Source organism: Primulina tabacum, chromosome 10, assembly GCF_025594145.1.
Source record: "Primulina tabacum isolate GXHZ01 chromosome 10, ASM2559414v2, whole genome shotgun sequence".
NCBI classification, from domain to species: Eukaryota; Viridiplantae; Streptophyta; class Magnoliopsida; order Lamiales; family Gesneriaceae; genus Primulina; species Primulina tabacum.
Window position 1 is genome coordinate 34,865,390 of NC_134559.1, and position 5,493 is coordinate 34,870,882.

General features: G+C 39.6%; 1 non-coding gene across 1 annotated transcript; it reads left to right on the forward strand.

Annotated features, from left to right (window-relative positions):
* The first annotated feature begins 3,109 nt into the window (after positions 1-3,109).
* On the forward strand, positions 3,110-3,215 carry LOC142512991 (small nucleolar RNA R71). Its single transcript, XR_012808961.1, has one exon. It is a non-coding gene; the product is annotated as a small nucleolar RNA R71 (small nucleolar RNA).
* The last annotated feature ends 2,278 nt before the right edge of the window (positions 3,216-5,493 follow it).

Consider the following 5,493-nt stretch of genomic DNA (forward strand, 5'->3'; position numbering starts at 1 on the left):
AAGTGCAAATACTATTGCGAGTAACTCTTTTTTAGTGGTTGCATAGTTTAATTGTGCTTCATCTAGAGTCTTGCTTGCATAGTATATAGTGTGAAATAGCTTGTTATGCCTTTGCCCAAGGACAACACCAACCGCAATATCACTGGCATCGCACATGACCTCGAAGGGTAGATTCCAATCAGGTGCCACCAAGACAGGAGCCGTCACCAAGCGCTCTGTCAACTTCTCATACGCCTGCAGACAGTCAGAATTAAATTCAAAGGGCACATCTTTCATAAGTAAAGAAGATAGAGGTTTGGCAATCTTAGAGAAATCTTTGATAAAACGCCGATAAAAACCGGCGTGGACTAGAAAGCTTCTAACTCCATTTATTGAGGCTGGTGGTGGTAGGTTCTTGATGACTTCTATTTTAGCTTTGAATACCTCAATCCCTTGTTCCAGAATCTTTTGCCCTAGGACAATTCCCTCTTGTACCATGAAGTGGCACTTTTCCCAATTAAGCACCAGATTCGTCTCCTCGCACCTTCTCAACACGGAGCTCAGATTCTGCAAACACTCATCAAACGTTGCACCAAAGATAGAAAAGTCATCCATAAATATTTCAAGAAAAGTTTCAATCATATCATGGAATATAGTAGTCATGCAGCGCTGAAATGTAGTAGGGGCATTACAAAGACAAAAAAGCATACGGTGAAAAGCAAATGTTCCATAAGGACAAGTGAAAGTTGTTTTCTCATGGTCCTCAGGTGCAATAGTGATTTGGTTATACCCTGAATACCCATCTAGAAAACAGTAAAACTCACGTCCCGCTAGTCTCTCCAACATCTGATCAATAAAGGGAAGGGGAAAGTGGTCCTTACGGGTGGCATCATTCAACTTCCTATAGTCAATACATACTCTCCACCCCGTAACAGTCCGCGTGGGAATAAATTCATTCTTTTCATTAGTGATCACATTAATCCCACCTTTCTTAGGCACACATTGAACAGGACTTACCCATGCACTATATGAAATAGGATAGATAATACCTGCATCGAGAAGCTTAATCGTTTTGGCCTTCACTATCTCTTGCATCTTTGGATTGAGTCGTCTTTGAGGTTGCACGAGGGGTGAGTACTTTTCTTCCATCAAGATTTTGTGCATACAAATTTATGGACTTATTCCCTTGATGTCCGCCACCTTCCAGACAAATGCCTTTTTGTGCGCTTTTAGAACTTGCAACATTTTTTCCTCCATAGCATCTGTCAAAGCTACAGAAATAATGACAGGTAACGTGTTATTCTCACTCAGGTATACGTACTTTAGGTGCGGAGGCAATGGCTTGAGGTCAAGCGTCGGTAGTTCCTCGATGCTTGACTTTGGAGGGGTCAAATCTCTTCGCTCTCCAAAATCCTCCAGTCTCATTCTCATTGGCTTTCTCCATGGATGGTTGGCATTAAAGTATATTTCAGATTTTTCTTCGTCCAAGTCTCCCTCCTTCAATTCAGTTGTGAGGGTGCTTCCAATGGGTCTTTCATGGCATCCTGCACAAAATTACACACAAGTGAATCCACAGCATAAATTCTAAAACAGTTATCAGTGTGCAGTGTGTGCTAAGAGCATTCAAGACGTCAAAAGTAATTTCTTACTCCCGCACTCACAATCTCAACTTCCTTTCTTGAACATCAACCAGGCCTTGCCAGTCGCAAGGAATGGTCTCCCTAGAATCAAGGGCATCTCCATGTCTTCCTCCATGTCAAGTACCACAAAATCTGCAAGAAATATGAATTTGTCCACCTTGACGTCCTCTATGACTCCTCGCGGGTATTTGACAGATCTGTCTGCTAGTTGCAAGGACATCCTTGTTGGCTTAGGTTCTCCTAATCCGATTTTCCTGAATACAGATAACGGCATAAGATTAATACTCGCACCAAGATCACACAAAGATTTATGAAAAACAATATCACCAATCACGCAAGGAATAGAAAAACTCACTGGGTCCTTCAGTTTCGGTGGGATTTTTTTTTGCACCAAAGCGGAGCAATTTTCGGTTAGATTTACCGTCTTGTGATCCTCCAATTTTATCTTGTTTGCTAAGATATCTTTCAAAAATTTAGCATAACTAGGCATTTGCATCAAAGCATCGGCAAAAGGAATATTGATATGCAATTTTTTAAATACCTCAAGAAACTTACCGAATTGCGAATCAAGTTTTGCTTTTTTTAGTGCTGCAGGGAAAGGAGGAGGTATAACAATTTTAGATTGTGCCGTGGGTGCTGGTGTAGAGTTAGGGGACTTACCTTTAGATGTCTCAGTCTGTTCATCCGGGACTTGACTTTTTTCCTTTCCTCTTGACTCTAAAATTTTTCCGCTCTTCAACTCAATGGCCTTCACTTGCTCTTTTGGACTGATCTCTGTGTTACTTGGCAAGATGCCTGGCTCTCTACTTGCTATCATTTTTGCTAACTTCCCAATCTGACTTTCTATCCCCTTTATCGATGCATCTTGATTTTGGAGTCTAGTTTCAGTGGACGAGATAAACTTAGACATCATTTGCTCAAAATTAGACTTTTCTTCTCTAGGAGGGTCAGATCTGTACATTGATTGTTTCCCATATTTTTGTCCTTCCTGTGGTCGATTTTGACTGTTTCGACCACCCATGAGAAGTTGGGGGTGTTGCCTCCATCCAGGATTATATGTGTTTGAGTACGGATCATTCCTTGGACGGTTTTGGACTCCCACTTGATTCACTGGTGCCCCTTCTTGCACATAAAAGGGATTTCCATCCTGACAGTCCTTAACATAGTGTTCTAATCCGCGTTTTTCACAAAATATCTCTTGAAGACGCATAGCCGTGCCACCCATATTCAAAACATCCAGTTTCCTGTTCAAAACATCAAGCTGTGCAGTGATAGCAGAAAGGTCAGTTACCTGTTGGACTCTTGCACTTCTCCGCTGGTTGTTCCTTTCAGATTGAGGATGATAGCTGCTAGCAGCCATCTCCTCCAACAACTCATATCCTTCCTCAGCAATTTTTCTCAAGAGGATTCCACAAGCAGCAACATCTATCATAGTACTATTAGGAGTAAGCAAGCCATAGTAAAAGGTTTGAACAACTAACCCAAGTGGCAGTTCGTGATGAGGGCATCTTCGTAATAGATCTTTGAAACGTTCCCATGCTTCATATAAAGACTCCTGCTCGAATTGAGCAAACGTAGTGATGTCTGCCCGCAGCTTCATGGTCTTAGACGGAGGAAGGTATTTAATGAGAAACGCTTTCGCCATGTCCTCCCATGTGGTAATCGAACCTACAGGCAAACAATTTAACCATGCTTTAGCTTTGTCACGTAAGAAGAAAGGAAATAAACACAACCTAACAGCATCATCAGAAACTCCATTAAATTTGAAAGTGTCGCAAATTTCAAGAAAATCTGTGATGTGCGTGTTTGGGTCATCTACTGCAGATCTTCCAAACTGGACTGTATTCTGAATCATCTGGATTATGGCTGGTTTGATTTTGAAGTGGTTTGCCTGCACAATGGGCCTCACAATGCTGGGGCGTGCACAATCCAAAGAAGGCTGGGCATACTCTAGCATCGGTATGCGGCGTGGCATCTCAACATGTCTATCTTCATGATGTTCCTCCTCATGCTCATGCTCGTGCCTCTCCATCAGTTCCTTCAGTCTCTGCTGTTGTCATCTGCTGCGGAAAGTTCTTTCAATTTCAGGGTCAAACTGCTCAAGTTCCACGTCAAGTGACTTTGGCATGCACTGGAAGAGATATCTGTAACAGAATATGGAGTGTTAGCTTAAGAAAAATAAAACAATGCTAAAGAAAATAACTAAAAATAAAATTGTGAACTAACAGTCCCTGGCAACGGCGCCAAAAACTTGATCGAGCAAAACTTGCACTGTGGAATCCTCAATGAAATATGGTTTTGAATGCTCGAAAATTAATAGCAAGTGCACGATGTCAAGTAATAGTATAATGTACGAGGGTACGAGTATCGTTCCATTGGAGACTGTATTTTACAATTATTATTTTCAGTTATCAAATCTTTAGCAACGAAATTGGATTGATTGTGTATTGCTACTATACTCAAATAAAAATGCAAATAAAAAGATTCAGGAATTAAATAATAAGATATGATATCTAGAATGGTTGATTAAAATTCAATGAGAAGTGGATTTTTTGGGAATTTCAGTTCACCTACCAATTGTTAATTAATTAATTAATTCATTCGATAGTAATTTACGCTTCCGACGGGGTTTCCTATTTGATTGAATACGCCCTCTCGAGCTATGCCAAACTAACTATACTCAATGAAGTAATTAAATGTCTTTAATTATTTATCAAGAGTGAATCACAAGCTATTCTCTCGAACTCACTCGCAATATAAAACAGTAAACAAGAGTAACACAATGAAAAACAGTAACACAATCAAGAATAAACCAATACTTGAAATATGAATTAACTAAATCAAAGTTAGGGGTAGGATCCCCTTAAATCCCAACAAATATTTTGTTTATCTACTCGAATTCATAGCGAAAATAAATAACACAATGTTTAAAGGATAAAAACTAAATTAGAAATACTAGATTTGACGAAAAACACGAAGAACGACACCCGGAAATCTTCGAATATTTAATCCAAGCACTTTCTCCAAGCTTTTCTCTCCTCCTTGGCTCCTTGGCTGCTGAATAATGAATGATTTTTGTGCCTAGGTTTTCTCCTTTAGCCATCTACCTTCCAAATTGAATAAAATCTAAATAGGAAACTTTCATATTTTAATTCGCGACCGCCCCAGCGTGCAACCTACTGTACTAATGGTGTCTTCCGCAGCCTCTCGTGCTGGGGCGGTCAAAATCGAGGTTTTATGTTCTTTTTCTTCAGCCTCTCGCACTGGGGCGGTCAAACGCGCGACATCTTCTGTCCCCAGCCTTATCTTCCAATTGTTTTTTTTTTTCCATTTTTCTGCACATTAACATACTTAAGTGAGAGGTGATCAAATGCAATAAAATAAGAAGAAATAGAAAGAATGTAGACTCTAAATAACCTAGAACGATGCAAACTCGACTCACACAATGTATTAAAACACGTAAATATTACCTCTATCACTTACCTTTTTTTGATCAAATGTTAGAGCGTTTGGCAGGTCATGCTTTTTATTGTTTTCTAGATGGTTATTCTAGATGTATGCAAATCCCCATAGATCCCGAAGATCAAGATAAGACAACTTTTATGTGTCCATATGGTACTTTTGCTTATAAAGGAATGCCATTTGGTTTGGGTAATCCTCCTGCTACTTTTCAATGTTGTATGATGGCGATTTTTCATGATATGATTGAAAATTATATTGAGGTCATCATGGATGACTTTTCTGTTTTTGGTTCTTCTTTGACCCTTTTTTGCTTAATTTTTCAAAAGTGCTAAAGAGATGTGAAGAAACGAATCTTGTACTTAACTGGGAGAAATGTCATTCTATGATAAGGGAATGAATTGTCCTTGGTCAC